A 12,745-nucleotide genomic window follows, 5' to 3' on the forward strand; every position below is an offset into this window, starting at 1 on the left:
AATTCCCCTGACTGCTCTTGGAGTACAGCGCTATTCACCACAAGGAAAGGCGTTTGAATCCAGTCGGAGTGTTTTAGTGGAGCTGGTTGGAGAAAACAACCTACTTCCTGAAGCATTTCAGAATAGCAGAGATGTTTTTGCTTTGAAGTGTTTGAAAGGGACCTCTTCTCTCCTGCCTCCTCTTTAAAAAATGTGAAGTTCCCCCTGGAATTTTAATTGGAAACATGAAGACTGGTATCAAAATGGCTATTGATACATTTGTTTACTGAAAAGCCAGGCTTTTTCAAACACAACATTTTGAAATCTCGGTCTATATTTAGAATAAAAAAATGGGAGAGTATAAAAAGCACACCATTTGCACAAAGAAATTGAAAAAACTTCAAAAATAGTGATGAATATTTTTGCAAAAAGATTTTTTTTGTGGGGGAGGGGGGTGAATAATTTTTTAAAGGGAAAAAAAGTTTGTCTGAGAAAGGAATGAGGTAAAAATTGACCTAAAATGAGTGCTGGTCAGCATTTTTTTCCAAACAAAGTCCCATGAAAGGAAGACTGAGGTTAAAACTAATTACCTCACTACATGGCCCTGTTTGGTTGATGTGTCTCCTCCTGGGATCACAGATGAGTGTTTAGCAGCCCTTTCCAAAGAACACGTGGCTCGGTAAATACTGTAACAGATGCTGTTCTTGCAGTGTTCCCTACCTCGCTGGCAAAACACAACCACAGTTCACATGAGGTTCCCAACTTGATTTATTAAGTCCAGAGACTCAGATAAGCTTCAGATCAGCCTATGAATCTTGGGATGGTTACCTCAACTATCTCAAACCTCTACCCAACACAGCTTTGATGTTAGTCACTGATGAGAGAACTTTTGCCTTCATTACAAATATTTGCTGGAGAAAAAAAGAAAGATTTAACGAGGCTGATGGCTTTTTAATGAACTCGGTGTTGGCTGCAGGGGCGTTTGCTCACATCTGTTGAGACTGAGAACAGCGGACAGCATGCTCCTTTGTCTATGGCATTTAGATACAATAACGCCTTAAATACGCTTAGGAAGAGGAGAGTGTATATGTGTACCACTGACCTCTAGTCGATGGAATAAGAACTGCTCAGCTACGGGTCATGGGCCTTACACTGTTAGTAGTTGCAGAGGATTCCTTTTTAACACCAGTATTAGGGGGACTGTACTATTGGAATAGGAAGGTGAGAGCTCTGTCCTTGCAATTGCCATCATACTCGATGGCTGCGTACCAGGAAGTTCTTAGGTGGCAACAGAGAGGTCAGAATTAACCAACCACAAACCTCATCCAATGACAGTGTAGGGCTTCAAAAGAATCTCCATTAAATAAGCCTTAAAAAAAACAACCCCAAATTAAAATATGGAACTGACAAGCTGAGGTTACACAAACAATTCTGACACAAGGCTTAACACTCGGTTCAGGCACACAGACCATACGTGCAAAAATCCTCAGTGATCAGCACCCAAATAACCTTAACTCTACCCTCTGCAATAAGGATGTGTCTGGTCTTCAATTGCATCTAGCAGGCTACGGCCAGATCCTCAGCTGGTGTAAATTAGTGCAGCTCTGACTGAGGATATGCCCCCTTACCTGTAATTTAGTGAATTTTTTGTTATTTTTCATACAAAGATTGTAAAAAGTTTGAGCTTTCATCCAACCATATGTGTCTACAAAAATGAAAGAGTGATCTGAACTGTTAAAGGCTACCTGGATATCATCTCTCTATTTAATCCCAGGTTTCTTTATGGAACCCATCCAAAAGTAATATATAAATATACCCAAACACTAATTTTCTTCTTCCTTAATTATAAGGCAAACACAATTAGAGACAAGTCTACGTCTGACCAAAGTAAACGCCGTCAGATCATTAAGAAGTTGGTGAGTTCCATTAAAACAGCACCTGGCCATGTCATAATGAGCTATCAGAGCTGAGAAAACACTCACTCAAACAGTGAATCAACTATTACATCTCAAAACCAGCCATTTAATTGCAAGAGGAATAAGTTGGACTCTCTCCCCCTCAAAAATTCAAAAAGGGTCATTTATAATGGATTATAACTCAGCTAATGAACAGAGGGACATGGATCAGGGCCAAACTGAATTCACAACCCCCCTCGAAGTACATGGAAAGACTCATGTTGACTTAAGTGGAGCTGGCTCAGTCCCACTGTGCTTTAAAAGTAAGACTCCAATCCTGCAAAGACTTCTTCATAGGCTTGACTCTACTCATGTGAGATATTCTGTTGGTACCATTGGGACTACTCACACGAGTAAAGCTAAGCATATGCTTAAAACTTTGCAGGGCTGGGCCCTAAGTGCTGCATGTTTAGGGAAGTTACACTACATTATTCAAACAAAGATTTAAAGTCTCCTTTCGGTTTCATCTCTAGGCAACCCTAACTATGGAGGTGCGGTGGTGCCTCCGTAATTTATACGGCCTATTATGTTCATCTAGTCAAGCTCTCCGACATGGTGACATATTACTGCTAGCAAAACCGCTCCCCTGACATGAAAAAGTCTCTCGTGTCACTGAACATCAAGACTGCGGAGGCAAATCTGGTTCCACGTATAAAGAAATAAAAGGAACACCCTGCAGGAGTCATGCAGGAGAGACGGAATGCAGCGACTCCAAAGCCTGTTTGCATCATGTCAAGAGATGCTACAGCCAGAAAAGTGCCACAAGACCCCACGTGGCCTCCCCCTCCCTACGCATCTATTGCTGTACGAAGCCTCGGCAGTGTTAACTGAGCCTAGAGTCAATGAAAGGTGTCACACTGACGGCCCTGGGGACTGACATTCTCCATTAAGGGCCTGGTCTACAGTCAAGAGTTGTAGAACTGCACAGTACAGTTAGCAGCACACGCCCCCCTGGACACAGTTTACATACAAGGTACTTATGGTGGTGTCGCATGTTCCCAGAAATGTAGGGAAATAAGCTATACCAGTGTAAGGCACCTTTACACCTATAAAGTGGAAAGCACTAAAGGAAGTGAGTGTATAACTGTTCCTTTAAATCAAAACCACCACACCCCTATGCAAAATAGCGATACCAACACAGAACCAATGTGTAGACCTGGCTGCCTAAAACACAACAACACAGGCAGCAGGAATGCAGTATTTGCCCATGCTGCTCCATAAGGTCCCGACCTTGGCCTGGAGGCGTTTTCCTCAAGTGGCAGGAGGATAGAGCTTTTTTCATAATCCACTGGGCTTCTCTGATGAAAGCGCCAGGACGGAGGCTAGGCTGGTTGCCAGTTCATCATGGGCTTGTGTTGTGAACACCTGCATGCCTGAAATGGGATCCAGTCCGCCAGACTCTGTGGTGTTGGGAAGCACCTAATGTACGCAGGCGAAAACACCTTGCTTCCCAAAGTAGTTCAGGGTGAGTTCATGAGAAAGGGATTTCTGCAGCCAAGTGGCTGCAGGGCTAAAATATCACCATCAGTCTAAGGAGTCGCTAGGGACCAAACTTGAGAGCTAAGATGTTCAACAATGGGTGCTAAGCGCCGAGCAAAGCCTGTTGATTTCGATACGAGATGAAGGCTCTCGGGATTCGGTCCCTAGGATGCGAGGTAAGGTGCATTTCTTTGTGTAGGTGCGTCTCTCACGGAAAGATTGGGAATCTTTGCCATTTAACTTACTGGCTGGGCATTCCTCATCTCTGTCCTTTAAAACTGCGCCGCTGCAGGGTGTCACGGTGCATGTTCTCCCTAAACGCGGCTACAGCTGAACGCTCCCGTTCAGAACCACGATCCTCTTTGCTCACACTGGTGAGCGATTAATTCAGGGTGGCTCCTCATGTGAGTAACTGCTCCCCAGTGTGATTATGGGCTTCCCAAGGTAGAGCACAGTCAGAGACCAGGATGGTCACGGTATCTGTGCATGGAGCAATATGCATTCACGCTGGGCTAGCCCGTGGGCTCCTGCTAGGGTGTCTTTGCACTGTGGCACAAGCTAGTTGCAAATGGGCAGCTGAGAAGGAGAACATTCCTCTGCACGAGTCTTTCACCATCTCTTGCTGGCTGATCTGCCGGGAGTGCAGCTATGTATCTGCATGACCAAATATGGTTACTGCATCCGAGGCGGGGCCCTTGCACTCATGAAAAGAGCATCCAAGAGAGAAAACATTCCCCAAAGGCACCAAAACTTGGACAGGTTAATGCAGCAGGACTGCAGCCTTCCCATGTGGTGCACTGGAATGGCACAGGACAAAGGAACCATGCCAGGGATTTGAATGTGATCAAAAGAAACAAGCTCCCTCGGGAAAGTAGGGCACCGGGATGGCAGCTCTCGCTGCTAATTAGGCCAAGAAAGGAACTGCAAATTGCTAGCTGAGTTGAGGTCTGGCTCCTTTGTGCCCCGCTCCCATTGCCATAGGAAAGAGTCACTGACACCCCAGCAGAAGGGAGAGTGAGGATTTCCCAGGGATGAGGTGTGCGAACAGGATTAAAGGCTTGTCTACACGGTGACACAGTGCAGTCTATGGGGAGGTGGGGTGTGTGAGCTGTAGAGTGCTCCAACCACCCCAGGCAGACCTCACTGGCATGCTCCAAAAGGTACTAGTGCATGTTAATGGAGTCCTGTTTGAAAGGGGACTCCACCAGTGCGAACGAGGTACCTCTTAGAGTACGCCAGCAGGGGCTACATGGGGCAGTTACAGTGCGCTAGAAATCTCCCATTCAGCAAGGCTCCTTGTTTACAGTGATCCCTTGGTTGCCAAATCTGCCTCCTGAGTGGATGAGGCCCCATGGAAATAGACTGCCCAGACACCATGGGGATGGACTCATTAGAAGTGACAATACAATTACTACACAGAGCTCTTCATCCGCAGATCTCAAAGGTGAGCTAGAATCATTACCCTATCACAGGGAAACTGAGGCATGGGCTGAGAGTGACTCATCCAAGGTCAACATTGAGCCAGTGGCAGAGCTGGGCCTAACAGCCAAGTCTGCTATCTCTCAGGCCTGTATTCTAGCCACTGAACCACACAGCCTCCCTGCTAGAGAACCCGCTCAGAAAGGCCGATCTAGCATTCCCCGCTCTGCCCGGGCCCCACTGACTAGCGCATGGAAATTCTTTCGCTCAGGGATCATTCCTCCACCCTGCTTGGTGGAGAGGGGAATGGTGCCCGAGTAGCCGCTGTCTGGTCTGGCAGGGGGAAGTGAAAGAGGATCCATGTGGACCCACTGTCCTGCTACAGACTGAGGTGCTGCTGGCTGCGGAAGAAGAGTCTGACTGATGCACCCCCAGTTTCCCTGAGCAGAGTAGGATGCCCCTAGGAACTGGGCAGGGGCAGGACTAGGAAGGTTGTATAAATGCACATAACCTCTTTCCTCCAGAGCCCAGGCTGCAGAACCTTGGTTCATGAACATACAATTTCTAGGCCTGCTCTTGCCGGGTATAGAACAGAGCTATGAAAAAACAATGACACTAAGCTACCAGCTTGGGGACAGGTGTCTGTCATCTGCACGTCATACACCTCCCTCACTAGCGCTTTGGGGACATGCCAGGCTCTTGGCTGGCAAAACAGACTTCGTTTGGCGGTAGCCAGTTCCCGGGGAGTCTGACCATTGCCCAGCTGGCACTTCCCCTCCCCAGGGCAGTTTCCCAGAGAGAAAGTGGTCAGAAAACTTATCGTGGTCAAGCAGAAGGTGGAAAGGCTGGAACCATTCCAACAAGTGGCCAGAGCACTCGGTTGCTCTCGGTCAGAATTCATGCACACCCAATACCATGTCATGGTGCCGTATAAAACCCCCGTGACCTATGGAGATCTGCTGTAACCAGAGGTGTCCGTGACTGATATTACAGTAGGGTCTAGAGCAGGGGTTCTCAAAACACATTTTCAGAGTGTGGCCACGAATGTTTGCTGGTGGCTGTTCTGGTAAACCTGTCTCTGTCCCTGTCACCCGTGGCCCTTCGAATGCCTGCGCCGGGGAAGGTGGATCGGGAACTCACCGACCGCCTGCGTAGTCCCAGGCTCCACATGTCCTGACCGGGCGGGAGGGGGGAAGCTACCCAGGGGAGCACACCACACCACACCACAACACTGCAGCCGCCTCTGGCACCCCGCACACCAGCACCACGTGTCTCCAGAGGCGCTGCCTGGAGCCCCTGAGGAGGCTGTGCGGTGCAGGACGAGGATCCCTGCTGATGGTGCCAGCACAAACATCAAGGCAGCATATCTCGCTGCCCTTGGTAACAGCAATTCAGGAGCAACAGCTTGGTGCTGCAGGGAGAGGCTGCCGTCTTGCCCCCCCAATCTCCGCCCATGCTTTGGAGGCAGTCATGGCTGCAAAAAAAATTTTAAAAAAATCCACTGGTGGCGGCGTGCGAGCAACGCTGGTCTAGAGGCCCTGACTGAGATCAGAGTTCCATTGTGCTAGGCACTGTACATTCACGTGTATAGAGACAGTTCCTGCACCAAAGGCCTCACAATTTAAACAAAGGTGCTGGGCACAAAATGGGAGAAGGGAAGCGTTATCATCCCCTTTAACAGATGGGAAATTGCGGCCCAGAGATCCCAAAGTCACACTGGAAGTCGGTGGCAGAGCCGGTAACTGATCCCAAGCCTCCAGCGTCTCAATCCACTGCCTTAACCACAAGACCATCCATCCTTTCTACCTTACTCTAGCCTCCTCTCAAAAGTTGCTGAGATATAGCTCTTAGCTACGTATCTATCGTTTCTATATCGGTGTCTTAATCACAAGGCCATCCATCCTTCCTTTAGCACTTCTATCATCTTTTCTATCCCATCTTCAAAATGCTAGATGGGTGTTGGAAACCACTTTTGGCAAATTTTTGCCTTGATTTTAGGTGCCCAAGTGAGACCCCTTTCCCTCCACCGGGGCTGCTGTGAACTATGCTGTGCTGAACTACGGTTTTTAACAAGATTGAACAGAAAGATGTTTTCCTGAAAGATCTGCTCTAGGAATTTTGGGGAAGGTCTTTGGCCTGTGTTATACAGGAGGTCAGATTAGATGATCACAAAGGTCCCTGATGGTCTTGGAATCTACGAATCTATAACCCATAACATTTTGCTTGTCTGTTTGGATTATCCCTTCTGTCTAATAGGTTCTAATCGTGGCCAGCTTTGGAACAGACTTCCCTCCATTATACCAGCATGGCAACCAGCACAGCAGACTGAAATAGCCAGAGCTATCCTGTGGTGCAGGGGAGACCCAGGTGGGAAGGCTTCAGACCATAGCTGCAGAAAGTCATCTCAGACTGGGAATCAAGACAGGGTCTGGAGGGCAAAGCAACTTGTTAGTGACTGACCTGTCTCTGCTGTATCCCATCTGCAGCACACAGTTGAAGCAAACATCAGGGAGAGAAAAAGAAAAGGTTTTCCATTCAGTGCAATCCTCGCTCTGGTGTTATGTTTATCTTAACAGCAGGATGCATCCTACAAAAATGACTAAGCCAAAAATCAATATTTAACCAGCTCTTCAGCACTTTCCCTCCCCAAAAAAGGCATTTGGTTTCCAGGAGGCTTTAAATTAAAACCTGGATTAACAGGCTTTATGCAAATACAAAAGGAGGACAGGGGAACCTTTCCAGAATGAATGTTGATCTAACTTTCCATTTCCAAGTATTTCAATGTGAACTCTTTGTGTGTGCTTAATAAAAGCTGAAAAAGAATTCCTTTGTCTGGATGGATTATAGCGAAGTGGGCTTCCCAGCAAATCCTTTTCCAAAAGTGCACAGACTCTAAATTAACTCTCTAATGCTGTGTTAGAGCCATCTTTTCTATCAACATCCTAGCAGCCCAATATCTAATCAATACAATCACCTTTCTATCTGCCTGGGAATATATCGCATGCCCATAGCTGCAGGAGGAGTGCCTTAAATTCTAAAAGTGGCAAGGAAATATCATCTTGTGGTTAAGACACTAGATTGGGACTCAGGAGATCTAGGTTCAATTTCCGGCTCTGTCACAGACTTGCTGTGGGCAAGTCACTTAATCTCTCTGTGTCTCACTTTCCTATCTGTGAACTAAGGATACGATTTCTTATTGCCAACCTGTGGTTTATTTAGCTTGTAAACTCTTTGGAGCAGCAATTGTCTCTCACTATGTATTTGTATTGTGTATGGCACAATGGAGCTCCAATCTCAGTTGGCACTTCTAGGTACTACAGTAATAATAATGTTGATTAGATTATTCTTGTATAGTCAGACCTGCTTTAGCTGAATTAGTTTGCAAAGTCTATAATTATTTGGCTTTAAAAAATGCTTTCAGATAAGCAGCTGAACAGTGAACTGAGCCCAGATTATAAAGATCTCACCATTTCTGATTTAGTAGGCTGGTTATTAATGCTGCAGTAACAACCAACTTTGGAAGACATACCTAGCCTCCATGCTATTCCCTCTGCTGAAAGGAATCAACCTGCCATCTCAGGAATACAAAAGTTAATAGGCAGCAGGTTTAAAACGAACAAAAGAAACATAACACACACACACACACACACATACACACACACACACACACACACACACACACACACACACACTCCTTGCTAGAGGGTGTTGTGAAGGTCAAGACAATTACAGCATTCAAAAAAAGAACTAGAGAAATTCATGGAGGATAGGTCCATCAATGGCTATTAGCCAGGATGGGCAGGGATGCAAAACCATGCTCTGAAGTGTCCCTTGCTTTTGTTTGGCAGAAGCTGAGAACAGGTGACTGGAGATGGATCACTTGATGATTACCTGTTCTGTTCATTCCCTCTGAAGCACCTGGCACTGACTGCTGTCAGAAGACAGGATACTGGGCTAGTCTGACCCAGTATGGCCAATGTATGTGAAATTCTAATAACCAGCCTGAAAAATTCAGTGAATTTGCATCAAAAGCATGGGATTCCTGTTTGATTTTTAAAGAATATGGGTCATTGTCAAGGGTATTTGAAGGTCAAAGATCTGCCCCACTTTAATAATAGTTATAATCAATAGAGGTTCTATGGGCCCTCATTAGCTAGATTTTTAAAAACTTGAATATTTTATTATTACCAATCAATGAAAAAACATGCTGACTACATTGCTGTGGAACCTACATAAACACAGATATTTAGTGCTTCTTCTGTTGGTTCTGCAACAGTAATTAAATGGATGGCACTATTCCTAGAGAGTTGTTGTGCTTGGAGGAATTATGTCTCATTCTGGCATGATGATGTACTGCAGAAATCTTCTTCTTCTTATGGCATTGGTTTGATTTGCAATGATCAGTTTATACGTTGATCAGTTTATGTCCAGGTTTGAAATGCAGTTCATTGCATCAGGGGTAACTTGGTGAATGTCAGTGAGGCTACCCTTAAAGAAGCGCTTAGGGCAGGAGTATGTATGTTCCATTGTTTGCGGCACTGGTCCACAATCACAATCCAGGCTACTTTTCATTTTCCATTGGAAGAGTTTCTGGGCACATCTTCCATGCGATGTTCTTATGAGGTTAAGTATGCAGCATTCTTTCCGTTGCAGGTCAAAGCCTGGCAGTTCTTCAGTAGGGTCAGTAATAAGGTGCTTATTTGGGACTGATGAGATATCCCAGGTTGCACGCCATTGATTATCCCCATTGAAATCCATCAAAGTACCGCTGCGAGTCCAAAGGGGGTTCCTAGGTTTTAATCTTGTTCTAGGAAGATTCTACAGGTCATTGTGCAGGGGGATTCTGGTGTTTTGGTTTATGTTGGAGAGGAAAGTGGAGGTTTTGGAGTCACTCCATATTTTTGGAGGGTGAATATGGGACAGAACAGGGAGCCAGTCTGTTGGAGTTGACATTAATGTTCCCGAGATTATCCACATTGCCCCGTTTAGTTGTGGATCCCGGAGCTTAGTGTGAGAGCTCTGGGCCCATACCGGTGCACAGTATTCCACTGCAGAGTAGACTAGGGCTAATGCTGCTGTGTGCAGTGTCCTGGGACCAGAAACCCCAGGACCGTAGAAATGAAAGTAAGCAATGTTAAATGAAAATGGCCAGGATAATTTCTGCTCCATTTGAAACACAGAAGGGGAGGGACAAGTGGGGGATAGATTCCTATATGACAGAGGACAGATTTAGTAGAGAACAAAGAATCTAGGGCAGTATTAACAAATGCTGGAGAGGAAATACAGTTAAAAGTCACGAGAAGTAATTTACTCTGACCCTGCCAAAATGTCCTTAAAAGCCACCACGTGAATCTGAGCTCCCTCTTCCCCTGCATTGTTAGCGGTATCAGTTAGTGAGGCCAGAGACTGGCCAGCAGAAAACGGTTGGACTTGTTTCTGTGTGTGCGCACGGTGGATAAACTTCCCAGCAGACAGGACACAGACAGATACCAGAGTCATCAGGTACCCGTATGCTTAGGACATGGGGAAGAGAAACGACAGCCTCTATCTCTACCACCACATGTTCCCAGCTTTCAGCTAAAGAAAAAGTCCTGCTACTATTTCAGTGGAATGGCACAGATGTAAAGAAGAGCAGATTTGCGGTGTGCAGTGTAGCAGAGGGAGCACAAGCAGGGCCCACCTCCGTTAGAGGGTGCGCCGGAGTTTAGTGGAAGCGTTAAGCCGAAAGAGTTAAGCTGCTCTGCTATCTCCCGTATTTTGCGGCAGCTCCTTCCTTGCTGTCTGCAGAGCTGGGACATTCAGGCCTCGTTTCTTTAATGCGCTCAGGGTTTTGTGACATCTTGACAAATCTCCACTGGATCCGCCTAATGTCAATAACACGAGGCCGACATGTACAACACCCGCAGGTAAGGAAGTGCGTGCTACGTTACCAGCCCTTACTGGCAGGGATGACAGAGTCTCTTTCACTCACTGCATGTCATTCCAGCTGTGCTCGTCAGTCGTCATTATGGCCAGAGCTGAATCCGACCAACCTCCTAAACGATCCTTGCTATAGGCCTGATCCAATGCCCCATGAAGGCAATGGAAAGTCCCAGAGACTTCAATAGGCATTGGATCTGGTTCTAAACTGAGGCTGGGTGGGGAATAGCTGACTAAATTAAACCCCAGATTACATACCTTTCCTGAACATTGGGGGAGTTTGGCTGGGTGAACTGATGGCTTGGGCCTCCCTCGTCTCTGGACTGAAGTGTGGTTCGAGGGAGAGGAAGCTGGATTCTGTTCTTTCACCAACAGAATTCTTTACTAAATTCTACTCAATTACATCCATGCCAGCCCCCGTGGGAAGGTAATGGATTGCACAGGGGTCACGAAAGGCATAATCTGAAAGCATCACGTGGCCTGTAGAACCTTTATCACTAGTGCAGCTGCACGAGAAGGAAAAAGTTTCACAGCATTTATGGCCAGAAGGGACCATAAGATCATCTAGTCTGACCTCCTGTGTATCACAGGCCCTTAAATCTCACCATTACCTCTGCACTGAGCCCAATAAAGTCTAAAGCCTCTTCCAGAAAGTCTTTATTTGAACACATCAAGAAATGGTGATTCCACCACTGCCCCTGGCAGTCAATTCCAATGATGAACAACCCTCACTATTAAAAACCTGCGTCTTATTTCTAATTTGAATGGGTCTGCCTTCTGCTTCCAGCCACTAGTTCTTGTTATGCCTTTCTCCAGTAGATTAATGAGCCCTTTAATACCTGAAATATCTTCCCCTTCAAGGTACTTATACACTGTAATCAAGTCACTTCTCAATCTTCAGCCGAAACAGATTGAGCATTTTTAAGTCTCTCACCGCAAAGCATTTTCTCTAGTTCTCAAATATTTTTGGTGGCTTATCTCTGCACCCGCTCCAATTTTTTTCTAACATCCCTTTTGAGATGTGGGCATCAGAACCGGGCACAATATTCCAGTGTCAGTCCTTCCAATGCTGAACAACAGGAGATTTAAAAAAAAGAAAAAGAAAGCCACCTCCCTGCTGCTACGCACTAGTCTCCTAAATACAGCAGGGCTCTCAGATCCCAGGCTGACGCTGTCGGGCCAGCGGTTGGAAAACGTGGTTTTTGCTTGTGAAGTGAGCAAGTTTGATCGGGAACCACTGAGGCACAGCCATGGAGCCCCACCACAGCATTTTTACAGAGCCACTTTTCAGAGCCACACTTTAAAGAGCAAGACCAACCACATATGAGACTATGCCTCAGAATACGGCGTGATTAATCTTAGAGAACAAATTACGACCCTTCTACAGTTCTTTGCCCTGAAGTCTCGTTGAATTGCTTTGGAGGTTGGAAAAAGTTTCTGGAAGGCAACAGAACCCAAGTAAGCAATCATAGGGTTAGAAAGGGCCGCAAGGGTCATCTAGTCTAATCCCCTGCCCCGATGCAGGATTTGCGGTATCTAAAGCGAACAAACCCTGGGTGAAAGCCTGACTCTATTAAAGCCAGTGGCAAAAAGCTGTCTTTGCTGTATTTTCAGCCTGCCAGAACATACACTCAAAGCTGTCATCAGTTTCAGTCACCTGCTCTTCCCCCCCCCAGGGCTTGATGGCATTCCTTGTTCAGCCATTGCTCCCAGTAGCTTCCATGGGCATCAATCCTTCATTCCCTGCACACCTGAAACTCCCACGGAAGCCAGCGGGAGATCTGGATGTGCAAGGAATGCAGGATGGAAGCCTGAGTGTGGTTTTCCGATACACAGAGCCAACAATCAAATCTACCCACCCAGCAACCAGGCTTTTCCCGCTAGACAAATAAAAACGAATACCCTGTTGCATCAATGTCCATTTTCAAAAGCGAATCCCAAGGCAAACAGAGCAAAAGCCATTTGGAACAGGGCTGTTTGAAAGCCCAGAGCCA

The 12,745-nt window shown here is 46.3% G+C and overlaps 1 protein-coding gene across 5 annotated transcripts in view; it reads right to left on the reverse strand.

Moving 5' to 3' along the window:
- LZTS3 (leucine zipper tumor suppressor family member 3) overlaps positions 1-12,745 on the reverse strand; it is a 105,302-nt gene that overhangs the window by 20,892 nt on the left and 71,665 nt on the right. The window contains exon 1 of one of the 5 annotated variants that reach the window (XM_067533626.1): positions 7,293-8,399. The exons of 3 other annotated variants lie outside the window; for them this stretch is intronic. The gene's annotated coding sequence lies outside the window, so the exon portion shown is untranslated. Of the gene's footprint in view, positions 1-7,292; positions 8,400-12,745 lie in introns of those variants that run through there. One more of the 5 variants, XM_067533623.1, reaches the window with a different exon arrangement.

The sequence above is a fragment of the Emydura macquarii genome, unplaced genomic scaffold (genome assembly GCF_026122565.2).
Source record: "Emydura macquarii macquarii isolate MOO-44397 ecotype Brisbane River unplaced genomic scaffold, CSIRO-AGI_Emac_v2 contig_3345, whole genome shotgun sequence".
Lineage (NCBI taxonomy): Eukaryota > Metazoa > Chordata > Testudines > Chelidae > Emydura > Emydura macquarii.